Source organism: Enhydra lutris, unplaced genomic scaffold (assembly GCF_002288905.1).
Source record: "Enhydra lutris kenyoni isolate GAN:26980312 unplaced genomic scaffold, ASM228890v2 scaffoldscaffold93, whole genome shotgun sequence".
NCBI classification, from domain to species: Eukaryota; Metazoa; Chordata; class Mammalia; order Carnivora; family Mustelidae; genus Enhydra; species Enhydra lutris.
Window position 1 is genome coordinate 1,129,999 of NW_019154177.1, and position 15,632 is coordinate 1,145,630.

Sequence of the window (15,632 nt, forward strand, 5' to 3'; positions counted from 1 at the left end):
TGGGGCCTCCTGGGTCCGTGTCTGGTGACACAAAAAGGGGTAAAGTAGTTCGCAAGTTCAGAAGGGGAAAAAAGATCAATACCATCTTTTTATGCTGTTCCACCTCCAATGTGTTCTTTGCCCCAAGAACTTTCCAGAATTCAAAAGAAAGCGGATGAGACCGAGGCTCTGCGCTTTCCTGGTGCGCAGGGCCCAGGACATTTGTTCTCAGTAGGAAGTCCGGTGTCACTGCCGCAGTCCGGGCGGGTAGAAAACGGAACAAGAGCAGGCAGCGGGTTCGCGGGGAGAAGCGAGGAGACGCGCCCGGATCCCATGCGCACCCCCCAAAACTGGTGGAGGTGCCGGGGATTGAACCCGGGACCTCGTACATGCTAAGCACGCGCTCTACCACTGAGCTACACCCCCGACTACGGGCGCGATACTGCGGATCCCTTTCGTGATTTATAATTATTCTTCGCCTCCGAAAGCCTTAGTAAGACGCGGAGAAAACCGGGGCGCAGACTTCTCACGTGCGGGCGGGCTGCGCGCGGCGTCCGAAACGCCCCGACGTAGTTCCGGAGGCGGCGGAGCCCGCGCGGTCTCGCCCTCTGCAGCCGCGTGTCCTGCCTGCAGCTGAGAAGCCGCGGGAGGCCGCAGCAGGGGGCGGCGCGGCGCCGCAGAGGCGAGCGGGGGCGCGCAGCAGGGGGCGGTGCGGCGGAGGCCGGGGGCGGGGTCCGCGTCCCCCGCGCCCCCCCCCGGACCCTCCCACCATCTCGGTTTCCGGCAGCCGGAAACTGCCCCTGAACACTTCGTGCTGGTGGCAGGGGGCGTCCCGCGGGCTCGCGATGTCCTGCACTGATCACAAGGACAAGCTGGGAACCCGAGCCGGGGTGACAGGTGTCCCCGTCCGCAAAGCCCTGGCGCCGCCCGCTCTGCGGGGTTCGTGGGGGGTGCGTGGCAATGTTGCTTCGTGTCAGGTGAGCGGGCGGGGGGGCCCTGGCTCCTGCTCACGACCAGCCCGTGGGGACCCCGGGAGCCACGAAGAATCGTTGGTTCATTGGATGGTTTGGGGGTAAAGCTTCTATTTTAGAGAGTTGGCTCGGTCCAGCCCAAATTCCCAGCCGTTGATTTCTCTGGAGCCTCCCGTGCATTCCCTCTCTGCCTCTGAAACACCTTCAAACTTACTAGAAAGTTGAAAAAAATAAAAATAGCATAAAAATACCAGTCTGCCTTTTACCCAGTTTTAGCTATTGTTAATATTATTCCCTTTGCTTCAACGTTTGCTTCCTCTATCTCTCCTTTGAGATTAAGTTGCAGCCCACCCCATCGCTCACACACTTGGCTAGTTTGACCCTGACGCAGTAGCCCTGTTTCCACTACAGTCCGCCCGCCAATTTGACCATCTGACCCAATTTCCCCTCTGGTACAGCGTCTAGTCTGGGGTCAGGCATTGCATTTAGTTGGCTTGTCTTTTTTGTTTTCTTTAATCTGGAACATTCCCACAGCCCCCCCCCCCCCGCCCCCAGAACGTTTTCCACTTTGGGTCTGCCTGTAGTTTTGAGTGGTAGTTTCAGGCCATGCCTTTCCCACTGCAATACAAGGTAGCTGGTGTTGTAATGATCGCATCTGGAGACTGCCTCCCACGGATGAGTGACAGCACCACGCCCCAATACTCTGATGTTTAGCGGGAGAACTCTCTCGTTCATAGTCTTTACAATGAAAAGAGCAGAGACGAAGAAAGAAGAGGGGTAAGGACCCCAGTTAAGGCTTAAAATTTGATGTTGTGCCTGTTTGCCGAAAGCATCTTCGTTAAGTTTTCCCTGAGGATTTGCGGCAGAATTTCGCTGGGATATACACCCAGGGTCCAAAAATACACATGCCGGTGGTAAACTTGACCACGTGGCCCTCCAAGGCCTTCAGGTCTCAGCTGGGACTGTTACCTCGGGCGGAGAGAGTGCGGATGTGATGGCAGTAGGGGCTCTGCGCTGGGAAAGTCATCCTGGGCTGTCTGGATGGGCCCTGAAGGTAGTCACCCCTGCCCTTCCATGAGGGGAAGGCAAAGGAGAGATGAAAACAGTGCAGCTCTAACAGCCGGAAAATTGAAGGAAACAGAGTCTCCCCTGCAGCCTCTGCAATGAGCGCAGCCCCGCAAACTTTGACCTCTAACAGCGGAAGAGAATGCGTGTTGCTGTCAGCCACCCAGAGTTTGGGGCCCTGGGTCTGTTACAGCAGACTTGTGATACTTGATTGCAGTGCGTTGTGCAAGGTGGTGTTGGAGGACAGCTGTGCTGACTTCTCTCCTGCCAGAAGCACACAGAAGTTTCCATCCCCAGCATCTTTAACAACACCTGCTGTTCACCTTCATGATCGGCGCCATTCTTCCATAGGCGGGATTCTTCGTGATTTGCCTTCCTCTGATTTCTAGTGAGGTTCAACATCTCTTAATATTGGAGGTCATTTAGGCATTACTTTTCTGAATTATTTATTTCCTTGTCCCATTTTCTTTTGTGTTGCCTCTTTTTCTGATGGAATTTCATTTTTTTCATAAGATTTTTTTTTTTTTTTTTTAAGCAATCTCTGCAGCCAACGTGGTCCTTGAACTTACAACCCTGAGATCAAGAGTCAGGTGCTCTACTAACTGAGCCAGCCAGATGCCCCTCTGGTGGTATTTTTAAATTTTTGTTTTTTAAAAAGGGGTCTTTTTATTTAGTATATATTGATTTCTGGTCAGTCTTAGTTGTTGCAAAAATCTCCTTCCAGTCTATTACATGTCCATGAATTTCATCTGTGGCATTCTTTATGGATTGAAAACCATCACTTTTTATGACAGGACTGTCCATTTTCAGTGATTTGTGCCTTTTGGTTCTTGTTTGTTTTTTTTTTTTTTTTTTTTTTTTTATCTTCACCAGTTACGACTTATTAGAAGGTCCTACTTCCCAACCATTAGTCCTTGAATATACCTGCTTTGTGACTTTTCTAGTCTCACAAAGAGTTGGGGAATTCTCTAGGGGGTCACTCAAAACCAGTAAATATTACCTGGCTCTACAGTAATTCAGGGGCACCTGGAGCCCCGGTCAGGACAATTAGTGATCCAAGCGTGAGATGTGGAAGCCCTGCCCAGAGGGCCTGGGAGTCAGAGAGGCTGGGAGCAAGCAGTACAGGAAACTCACCTAGGTCAGTCCAGGAGCAGGGGATCCTGAAGCCAGGTGCCGACGCCACTGTAGGGATGAATGTTTTTATATCATAAGAGTGGGGAGGTGGAAGAGCAGAGCCTGACACTTGTTATGGTCCCACTCCGTCCCACTGTAGTGGGACACAGGTGGCTCAGGGTCAGCTTTGTCCCCAGTTCAGGAAGAAGTAGAAACATATCCCCTTTGACAGAAGGCTTCCCCAGGTTGCACCTGCAAGACTCATTCGTATTAAGATCATACAATCAGCTCAACAGTAAGGATGACTACACACATAGGAAGATAAACCATTATGCCTATGGTTTAGAAGATAAAAAACGTGACATATGTAGACCTAAGCAACTGCAGATGTTGAAATTTTAAGATACAAGACAAAGAATAGCTATGTGGGATATGTATCAATAAATTAAGGATACAGAGTATGCAAGAAGAATGAATAGAATGATATAAAATTTAGAACTTAGTAATAAAGATAATAATAATTGAAATGAAAAATTTCTAATAGGTAAGATTAAACAGCGTATTAGCTGCAACCAAAGAAAGAATTACTACACTGAGAGATAAAGCCAAAACGCTGATCCAGAATACAACAAAAGTAGTTAATGTGTAACACGCGAAGCAAGCTGTGACAGATGAACCTGACCACAGATCATTTGCACCGCCTCCCATCAGGGGGTGGAGTCTAACTTATTCCTCTAAACCTTGACTCTGAGCTGCTCTTACCAGTGGAGTACAATGAGATGATGTTGTGCCACTTCCAGGCCTGATCTAGAGAAACCTTGTCATGCCAACCCTCACTTTCCTGGAAGATGGCTATCATTGTAAAAAAAAAAAAAAAAGGCTGGACCATCCTGCTAGAAAGATCACATGAAGGAAATCTATCAACTCCCAGAAATAGACCCTGTGGGATATGTTACTGAGGCCATCCAAGAACAGTCTCTGGCTGACCTGCCCGTCGGCCACATAGAAATTAGTCCAGCTGACCCTACAAAGAGAAGGGACAATACAGCCCACTTGAGCTCTCCCTCTATTGCCATCTCATAAAACTGTGAGAAAATAATAAGTGGGTGTTGTTTTAAACCCCTGAGTTTTGGGGTAGTTTATAAAACAGCCACAGAAGGTAAATAAAAGAACACAGTAGAGATGTAGGCTCAGGTAATAAATTCTGAAGTATATAATAATTACAACCAGGAATAAAAGAAAAATGTAGGTGAGGTAATATTTGAAAACATAATAGCTGAGAATTTCCCAGAACTGGAGAGGAATTTTCATGCATAAAAGATTCAGAAAGCACAGTGCATCACAAGCAAGGTAAAGTGAACAACTATAACTTCACGCCTCCTACTGAAAGAGGAGGTCTGAAATCAGAGAACACGGACAGGTCTCCTGCAAAGGAGGAACAGTTAGAATGTTAACAACAACCTTAATTCCATGATACAATCCAGGAAAAGGGAAATCTATTTTAGAAGTATTGAAATAAAATAATTGTCAATCTAGAGTTGTGTACTCATCAAACTAAGCTTTTAAGAATGGGAGCTTTTTACCACTGTTTACATATAAAGATTTATTTATTTAAGAGAGGGAGCAGGGGGAGGGAGAGAACTCCAAGCAGACGGCACTCTGAGCAAACAGAGCCAGGGCGGGGCTCGATCTCACAATCCTGAGATCACAACCTGAGCTGAAATCAAGAGTTTATGCTCAAGCAACAGAGGTACCAGGTGCCCTGACCACTGTTTACAAATAAAAACTAGGAGTTTACAACCAAGAGATCTGCATCAAATAAAATCTTTTAACTTGGGTTATTAAAACATTCAAACTTGCATAAAGTTAGAATAGTATAATGAATGTCCACGTCCGCCTCAGCCTGGTTCAGCAATGATGAACACATGCTGCTCTTATTTCATTCATTCCCCTCCTTTTTTTCTGAGGTATTTCAAGCTATTTTCAAGCATCATGCAGTTTGATCTTTAAATATCTCAGTATATACCTCTAATAGATAAAGACATTAAAAATAATTTCAATAACTTTATCACATCTAAAAAATTTAACTACAATTCTAATTCTAATTCTAATTAACTAAATTTATCCCCTAATGTTTCTTTTACAGAGGTGCAGGGAGGGGCAGAGGGAGAGAGAATGTCAGGCAGACACCACACCCAGCTCAGAGCCCAATGTGGAGCTCGATCTCACAACCCTGAGATCATGACCTGAGCCAAAATTAAGAGTCTGACACTTAACCAACTGAGCCACCAGGCGCCCTTAACTAAAATTCTTAATACTAATATCCAGTCCAAGTTCAATTTTCTCAGTTTTGTAAAAATGCCTTTTTATAGTTGATTTGTTTGATTCATAATCCAAACAAGGTCCACACATTGCTTTTGTTTGATAAAATCTCTTAAAATTCTCACCGTGTAACAGTACCTTTTTTTTTTTTTTTTAATACCATTCGCTTATTTATGTAACTCAGTGATCCGTCCTGTAGAAATTTCTTATGTTCTAAGTTTGGTTGATGTTTTCCTTGTGGTATCACTTAATGTGTTTTCTTATTCTCCGTATCTCTTGTAAACTGGTCATTAGGCATGGAAATTTTGTTGGATTCACATTCAGTTGTTCCAGGCTACAATGTATTATAAGTTTCACTGTGTAAGGGGCGCCTGGGTAGCTCAGTCAGCTAAACTTAGGTTGAGTCATGATCCGGGAGTCCTGGGCTCAGGTCATGATCTCAGTGTCCTGCTCCCTGCTCAGCGGGGTGTCTGTTTCTACCCCCCCCCCCCCCCCCCCCCCCTCTCTCTCTCAAATAAATAAACAAAATCTTAAAAAAAAAAAGTTTCACTATGTATTTCCTGTAGCATCACGGTGGGTGGCATATAACTTGGGTTTTTCCACTTCTAATTACGCTAAGATTGTTCCCTGGGTTCAGAAAGTATCAGCTACTCTGCCCCTTTGCCTTCTGCCCAGCAGTTTCTCAACCCCTGATTACTACTGCCTGCATTCACTGTGCCTTAACAGTTGTAAAACGATGATTTTTCAAACACTTCTTTTGCATTTTTATCTGTAAATATTCTACAAATGGTAACTTTTCTTAATCTTTTATTGGATATCTTTACAAAGGCAAGGTAAATGATAGGTTAATTACTAAAATGACTTCTAAATGATGTCCTTCTTGCAGATTTTTGTTTTTTGTTTAAATTCGATTAATTATAGTGTATTATTAGTTTCAGAAATAGAGTTCAGTGATTCATCAGTTATATATAAGACCCAGTGCCCATTATCATTGCATCACGTGCCCTCCTTAATGCCTGTCACCTGGTTACCCCCCCACCCCCCCAAACCTTCAGTTTGTTTCCTGAGAATAAGAGTCTCTTATGGTTTGCCTCCCTCTGTTTTCATCTTATTTTATTTTTCCTTCCCTTCCCCTATGATCCTCATATTGTTTCTTAAATTCCACATATGAGTGAGATCATATGATAATTGTCTTTCTCTGACTGACTTATTTTGCTTAGCATAATCCCCTCCAGTTCCATCCACATGGATGTAATGGTAAGTATTCATCTTTTCTGATGGCTGAGTAATATTCCATTTTTTTAAAAGATTTTATTTATTTATTTGACAGAGAGAGATCACAAGTAGACGGAGAGGCAGGCAGAGAGAGAGAGAGAGAGAGAGGGAAGCAGGCTCCCTGCTGAGCAGAGAGCCCGATGCGGGACTCGATCCCAGGACCCTGAGATCATGACCTGAGCCGAAGGCAGCGGCTTAACCCACTGATCATTAACCCAGGCGCCCTGAGTAATATTCCATTTTATATACCACATCTTTATCCGTTCATCTGTCAGTAGACATAAAGCCAAGTTTAACTTTCCACAGTTCCTCTGTCGTGGACATTGCTGCTATGAACATTGGGGTGCACGTGCCCCTTCGGATCCCTACATTTGTATCTTTACGGTAAATACCCAGCAGTGCGATTGCTGGGTCTTAGGGTAGCTCTATTTTCAACTTTTTGAGGAACCTCCATGCTCTTTTCCAGAATGGCTGCACCAACTTGCATTCCCACCAACAGTGTAGGGGGGGTCCCCCTTTCTCTGCATCCTTGCCAACATCTGTGATTTCCTGACTTGTTAATTTTAGCCATTCTGACTGGTGTGAGGTGGGATCTCATTGTGGTTTTGATTTGTTTTACCCTGATGCCGAGTGATGTTGAACATTTTTTCATGTGTCTGTTGGCCATTTAGATGTCTTCTTTGCAGAAATGTCCGTTCATGTCTTCCGCCCATGTCTTGGCTGGATCATTTGTTCTTTGGATGTTGAGTTTGATTAAGTTCTTTATAGATCTTGGATGCTAGCCCTTTATCTGATATGTCATTTCTTGCAGATATTTTTGATGTCAGTGCCCATCATGGTTTTTCAAAGGTTGTAAAAGGCCCAGGGCAATTTCCACTTTTTTTAGTCTTACAGCACATTGAAATAAATACAAAATAAACACAATATGAAGATTCTAAACATTGGGATATATTTGAAATAATTATACTGAAAGATGAACTCTGTTAACACCAAATAAATATACAATAATTGTATGTATAATGTACTTTGGAGGGATCAAGAAAAGTCTGAATTTGAGCCTTCATGAAACTGAGGCTGAAGGGTCCTCACTGATATTACCTAATTACTGATATTTATGGACCTACCTTCATAGGTGTTTAAAATGATAATAATAACAAGACTGTATGTACTACACTTGAACTTGCATCCCTTCCACCCCCACTGGATAGTTGGGTTTTAGGAAGGGAATAAGGATGTAAGTCTTTAAATTTTAATAGGACTTAATTACCTTTTAATGTGCTTCTGCCCATTTACATCACCACCACAGTATTTCGAATCAGGCTTTCCAACATCTGGCCCAGATTTGTTATTATTAATTTTAGAAATATTTGTCAATCTGATGGAAGGGAAAATTTATTACCATTTTAATTAGCATATCTTTACATATACATGAAGTGGAGTTTTTTTTTTTTTTTTAATTTATTTATTTGACAGACAGAGATCACAAGCAGGCAGAGAGGCAGGTAGAGAGAGGAGGAAGCAGGCTCCTTGCCGAGCAGAGAGCCCGAGCAGAGAGCCCGATGCGGGGCTCGATCCCGGAACCCTGAGATCATGACCTGAGCCGAAGGCAGCGGCTTAACCCACTGAGCCACCCAGGCGCCCCGAAGTGGAGCTTCTTTTAAGACGTTTATTGTCTGATTTTTTTCCTACTTCTGTGGGTTGCCTGCAGATACTACTGGTTCATTTTTTTCCTCTGCTGGTTTTCTTTTCCTAGGGATAATAATGATAATGCAAAGCTTTGTCAGTCAATGGTGATTCCAAGCGCCAGGCATTTTAAAGCACTTTGCATTTTCATTCAGTCCTCACAACAGCCCTGCCGTGTTGCTTATGAGCCCAACAAACTGAAATAATTGAAAGCAGTCTCTCTGTGTACCTTGCTTTTCGGTGTTTAGTAGTTCTATTAAAATACAGATTTGTTCCATTCATTCACTCAGGAGTAACTTGTGCGCCCATTACTGACCACCCTGTTGCCTGTCATGTGATGAATAATGAAATATCCCTGCTCTCCGGGGAGCATTGGAGGGAAAACAGTAAAAAAAAAAAAAAAAAAAAAAAAAAAAAAAAAAAAAAAAATCGTTGTTAATCTAACAGGGAAATTTCCGACTCAGAATTTGTATTGAGAAATAGTTCTGAAGTCACCGGTAGAAATTAGATTTCCTTGGAACTGTGGAGAGGGACACATAAGTGAATGTAAGTAATTTGAACAAAACGGGCGTCCTAACTCAAGGCTTAAGGAAAATCATAACCGGTAATATGGATTTTTGACTAAATGACTAAATTTTCACTAAATGAATAAATCCTTCGTCCTCTAACCCATGGATTGAGGGGAGTTTCCCATGATGGGTGGTTTGTGCTGGAGGTGAGTTTTTGAAAATTCAGTAAAGGAACATGACTGGGACAGAAGAGGGTGTGCCGTGCCAAAGCTAGGAATAGGGGCAGAGGTTTCCTAGGAAGGAAAAAGCATCTTGGCAAGTAAGAATCTCTTGTCTTTCCGTTTGTCTCCAAAATCCTGCACTAACTATAGAAAAGCACAGAAGCCTGTCAGTGAAGGGCTCTTGATCCTGGGTTTAACGAAGTTGTTAAGCTCGGCTTCCTCCGGGGAGTTAACATCACGGAGGCGGAGAGGGCTGGAGGCGGAGCTGGCGATGTGGCCGGCCCCAAGCGCCCCGGTGAGCGGGATGGACCCCCGGCCCGCCGCGGGCCACTGGGACCCGCGCCCTGGGGCTCCGCACCCGGCCGTCCCCGGCGTGGAGGCAGCCTCGCTGAGATCCCCGGTCCCTCCGGCGCCCACTCGGTCTTGTCCGGGCGCTTGCGTTCAGCTTACTTTCCGGCCACGCTCTCCGGTGTCGCGGGAAGCGCCACCCCGCGGGGAACAGGAGGGACGGGGGCGCGGCCCAGCAGTCGGACCCGTTCCAGGGGCCAATCCAGGGGGTCCCTGCTTTTCCCGGGAGCGGCGGGCGCGTGGGGGTCCCGAGCGCTCCGGGCGCAGGGGCGGCCAACAGGTGCGCGCGCAGGACAACCCCGAGCCTGCTGGGTGTAGTCGCCCATCCAGGATGCGACGTCCTGCAGGGACCCGAAAACGCCTGCCTGGGGGGGCGGGCGTGAGGGTCGAGTCAGCGTGAGGTCGGAGGAGATACTTCGCGGATCATCGCTGCACCGACTGCGGGGTGAAGAGTCTGACCGCGCGAGCACCCCGCCGGACGAGGTGGCCGAGTGGTGAAGGCGATGGACTGCTAATCCATTGTGCTCTGCACGCGTGGGTTCGAATCCCACCCTCGTCGTGAGGTTTTCCTCGGACTCGAGGGTGGATGGCTCTGCGGTGATCCCCCTCCCCATCCTCACTTGTTGGCTGCGGGAATCCAGCAGCAGAAGTGCCCGTCTCTGGTCGTTTGCCTGTCGTTCTCCTCCACGAGGAGAACCTTCTTGAGGGCAGGAAACCTGTTTATACTCACCCCAGGAGTCTTCAGGTCTTTTGAAGAAGCAGTTGAATAGTTAATTGAGGGATATAGAAAAACATTGCCTAATTTAAATGATAAAATCACCCACAGATGTAGGTAAATAAATGGTTTATATTGTAGTCGGCACAATATTTTCACCCGGATTTTAACTGTACTGCGATTTTCCGCATCTTTGCTAATTTAAAGTGTCCCCTTCCTCTCAGCATGTAATTTTCAACGTGTTCATCTGTAAAACTGTAACATACGTTTTTGGAAATGAGTTTGCTGCGTCCCAGGATATATGTGTTTGAAATATTTAGACATAGTGCCAAATTTCCCACCAGAGGAATTTTATGTTCTACACTCCCAACCCATAGTGACTGAAGTCCTCCTCCCCTCACTCTCCCCAATATGGTATGTTGCCAACTTTCGGGTCTTGTTAGGTATTAAAGGTAAAGAGACTGAGACAAAGTGGAAGTTATTTAAAGCTTTATTTTATGATAAGTATTAGAAGTTAGACTGATTGGTCAGGAGAACGAGACTGAGACAGGGTGAAAGTTATGCAAAGCTCTATTCTATGCCAAGCATTAGAAGTCAGACTGACCCGCTAGGGCCGTCTCGGAAGAGGGTGACCCCTCCCCATCTTACAGACTACCTTTTATAGAGCAAAAGTCTGGCCACACATAACTGGCCAATGAGATTGTAGTCATGTTAGGTCACACGCAGGTGGCCAATTGAATTACAATTTACCCTTTCGTAGCTGTTTGACCTAACCTATTACTCTGGTCAGAATTGGTGCTCAAGGTTGGCGCCCAAACGGCGGGGTTTACATTCTTTGGTGGTTAGGGAAAAAGTATGTGTGTTTCTTACTGATTGGATGTCTCCACCTGGCCCGACTCGTCCTTGTATTCTGGGCTCTGTTATCAAGAACTGGCCGACCTGGCCTTGTATTCTGGGCTCTGTTATTAGGAACTAGCTGACCATATTTTACTGGTTTCCCAGGCTTGCTTCTAAGTAAGTTCCTCTGGGGGGAAGGGGGCAGGGTCAGTTTAAGTTTTACTACACAAACAACAAAATGGCTTTTAATCAAGATGGAGTCGCTCTGGCTGAATAGGTCCTTACATTCCCCCCTTTTCTTTGGAGGTTAGTCAAATCTTTGACTTTTCAGCCAGTCTTTTGTTCCCTTATTATTTTCCCCTGAACAATTTTGACCCTTAAATCTTTAATGTAGTTGGAGGTGGAAGGTCTCATTTTCTGTAATTTCTTCTTGCTGAATAGGGGCGTAGAGTTGTCCCTACCTATTTGGGTCAACATTGATCAGTTGAGGAGTGTGTAGGGGAGTTACAAAAGACAGAGGCAGCTGAATCCAGTGCTGACAGTGAAGAAGTGTCTCTGTGCGTGGTCAGGATCATCTGTCGTTGTGAAGTCATTGCAGTAACGGAGTCTCAGCACCAAGTAGAAAACATTGAACAAGGCAAACATATTAAAATTAACAAGGCTATAAGAATGAGAAGCCTGAAAAGGAGATTTATCCATCCATTGCCAGTCTCCAGAATTAACTTTGTCAAGGTCTCTTTAAGAGTCTGGTTTATTATTTTTTTACTTATCTGGAGTTTTGGGGCCAGTAGGCACAGTGTAGTTTTCAATTAGTGCCCATGGCCTTGGCCAATGTTTGTGAGACTCAACTCACAAATGCAGGGCCATTGTCTGACCGGATCATGAGAGGTAATCCAAACCTAGGAATTATGTTTTGTAGCTTTTGGCTACCACTCCTATCTTTTTATGTTTGGCAGAAAAAGCCTCTACCCAGCCTGAAAAGGTATCCACAAAAACTAACATATACTTGTGTCCATATTTTCCCGGTTTCATCTCTGTAAAATTTATTTCCCCCCAAAATTCCGGTTCCTTACCTCTTTTTCTTTTCCCTCTTTCCATTTTAGTTCCTCCTCATTTACCGCCTGACATTGAGCACATCTATCAACTACATCCTGAGCCATACGCTCTAATTTAGAAACCTGGAACCGTTTGCCCATAAGCTCTTCAAGTTTTCGTGTCCCCAAATGAGTGCCCTGATCTAGTTGGCTTACTAATTTCTTCTAGTCTTCGAGGAAGAATTAACTTTCCTGTTTTAGTCTTAGCCCAATCCCCTTTATAATCTAATTTAGTCAATTTCTGTAAATATACTTGCATCCTTGACCAGGAGGGCCGTGGCAACAATTATGCAGAGGCAAGGGGGAACCCAGCCACTACTGGATCTGGTTTCTTGCTAAGATAGGCTACTAGCCTTCGCCAAGGCCCCAGAGTCTGAGTCAAAACTCCTTCAGTCACCCCTGCCTTTTCATCCACATACAAGTGGAAGGGTTTGGAAACATCTGGGATGGCCAGTGCTGGGGCACTCAGTACGGCTGTTTGTAATTCCCGAAATGCTCCTTCTGCCTCAGCTGTCCATTCTACCATAGTGAGTCCTCCCTTCGTCAGTTCACAGAGAGGTCAGGTAATCTCTGTGAACCGTGGTATCCACAGCCTGCAGTAGCCCACGGTCCCAAGAAATTCCCTCGTGGAGATCAAAGCCTAGATAAGTGGCATGGCTCTGACAGAGCTGTGCTTTCTTTGCTGACACCCGATACCCTTTTTCCTGCGGAGTCTGGAAGAGAGCTCTCGTTCCCGCAAGCATGACCCATAGTCCTCAGCGGCTATTTCCATTATTCCCACTAACTCAGTCAGATTCTTCCTTTTAAATCCTTCAATTTTTTTGATGTTTCCTCCTTATATCTGAGGCTGACTGACTAGCAAAAGTAAGATCGTCTAAACAAGCTGTGGTGCACCTTCTCTGAAGTTTATCTCAAGTTGCCTAGCTTAGGTAAACAAACATTTAAAGACAATAAAATTTAGAATTTAACATCCATAAAGGTGTGTTACTGAGCATAATTTTTCTCTAAAATAATCCTCATTTTCAGAGATAGCCAAATCAGGACCAATGTATTTGAAAAAGAGTTCCAGTTTTAATAAACTTGGCCTAATTATTTACATAAGCTCAGCAAGAACAATGAGTGATCATATAGGTTTTTTAGAATCTGTTTTGCTGGAATTTTTATAAGTAATCTCTAGGTTGAACTTTTAGTAGCCTCTCCAGGCCAGAAGCCAAGCCACGTACTTGCCGTCAGACATGCCTGCAATACCTGTCGACTTGGGCGAATTCTTCTTCCTGAGGTTCCCAAAGTATCCTGCCAGGAAGTGACATTCTTTACTCACCTGGTGAGGCTGCTGGGAACTCTGTAAGCACGGTATCAGGCCAACAGTTCCAAGGGGCTTTATGGCTCCAGGTTTCATAAAGTCAACCTTAGCTCCTTGAAGCTGTCTGGTCATATCTGAGTCTTTTAAAAATATGACATTCCAGTCAAAGCCTTGGTAAAATAACCAGTGTTTCAATAGTGTCCTGTTACAAGGAGAACAGATTCTTATTGAACTTATGCAAATGACTGATTGCCACGGAGGAAAGAATACTTACTGAGACCTTTGATTTTCAGAGGGTTCAGACAGAGAGAAAAGTTGAATGTTTTGATTTGTTTACAAATGAATATTTTTCCATTCCTCTAAGTTACACATAACTTAAGAAAAAGTTTTCCTAGTCTGGAAGAGCAAACATTAGAGAATCAGTAATTGTTTAAAATGAGAAAAAACATCAAGAGACACAACATTATAATCTTTTAGTTCGTTTAGTTTCATGTTACTAATTCTGGTTTAGTTTGAATGCAGGTTTTACTCCTGGAAATTTTTACCCATTTCAGTCCCAGGATTTTTAACTTATTAAATACCTGTATTTGTCCTGAAAGTTTTTTTATATGAATCTCCTTTAAGACAAAACTTATTTTATAGGAGAATAAAACAAAACATAGAAACTGGGTTTTCTCTGGGCAGGCAAAGAGAAAACTATTTACATTTTCTTTTTAACAGCAGATTAATTAATCCAGGAAAACTTTGTACTCGAGTGGATCACCAATATAGATTTGCCATGACACAAGTCTTTAGTCTTTCTTTCTTAAATACTATGCCTCATTTGAACAGAAACATTTTACAGGAAAAGATTCATTAGTCTTTTCTCTCCTCTTGTGAATAAATTCACCAAAACTGATCTAATATGGTCAAATTTTCAACATATTTCATTGTATCCTTTCAAACTTATAAACCAAGGCAAATATAAGTCACTTCCCCCAAGGCTTCCACGACTTACTTCAGACCCTCAAGTTTATCTCCTTTCATGTTCTGGTGCAGCCAGATATTTTCATTTTAAGACAAAACTACTCATTCTTTTAGGCCCTCTTTTTTGTGTGTGTACAGTTAATCTTAGTCCATCCTGACCATACCTAAAATTCCTTTCTGAAGATTTCCCTTCACGAACCTTCCACAACTTGCTTTTGCATCCAGGTTTTGTCCCAAGTAATTTCTTCCAAACAACCAACTCATTTAGGACAAAATTACCTTCTTTTACCTTCAACAAAATGTATTCTCATTCCCTAAATCTTTCTTACATTTCTCCTACTTTCCTACATACAGGGTTGCTTTTCTCACTTCCATCAGCCTTACAGTTAGCAGAATTTTGTGCTCTTAGAAACATCTTAATCTCCAGTGAAGACTAAATATAAGCCAATTGTGAACTGTTACAACAAAATTCTTTAGAAGGCAAATTATGAAACAGTTAAGCATAAAACATGTTTATTCTTAGTTTCTTTGCAGTAAGAAGTCAAAGGCACAAACCTATATCAAGTACTCAGTGCTTTAGCATTTTATCCCATTTGGTTAAGACCTAGATGTCCATAATTTAATTCCACTTGTCATCCAAAACTTTAAACTTTCAGGTTACTAAAAACTTTGAAAGCTACTTTAACAATTACCCATTAAAACTTTGAGACAGACAATTAACCATCAGTTCAGTCATCTTTTGCTAACAGATTTTAACAAATAACATGAGGTTATCTGACCTTCAGTAAACCTTGACAGAATAAAAGCTTTATATTTACTGCTGTAACTTCAAAGACATGTCTATCTTAATTAAACCAACAAACTTAACTTAGTTTAAATACTGATTTACGTTCCACCTGGGCCCATTCCACTTTGAATGTTTACCTGAGACACGGGTGGGGAGGTCCGGAGTGGGGGGTGTTGGGTCCAGGGGTGCTCTTCTTGCTCCTTGACAGAGAAGGAGCTGTGGTGCAGGAAGCACCAAGGAGGTCTAGAGGCCAATCATGCAGGCCGCACTCACGTTGGTGCAGAAACAGGAGAAGGGGAAACAGAGGAAACAAGGTGCCGCCAGGAGGCAGAGAAAGGCTTCCCAGTTCTAGAGCTCATCAGCCCCAACAGAGGAGCAGACACCATGCTCTCCCACCAGCAAGAGGGGAGGGGTTAAGCAGTCCACGTCAGGCCAGAGAAGACA

General features: G+C 44.1%; 2 non-coding genes across 2 annotated transcripts; one reads left to right on the forward strand and one right to left on the reverse strand.

Moving 5' to 3' along the window:
* Positions 1-333: 333 nt before the first annotated feature.
* On the reverse strand, positions 334-405 carry TRNAA-AGC. The gene has a single exon. It is a non-coding gene; the product is annotated as a tRNA-Ala (tRNA).
* A 9,558-nt stretch (positions 406-9,963) lies between these two features.
* On the forward strand, positions 9,964-10,045 carry TRNAS-GCU. Its single transcript has one exon. It is a non-coding gene; the product is annotated as a tRNA-Ser (tRNA).
* The last annotated feature ends 5,587 nt before the right edge of the window (positions 10,046-15,632 follow it).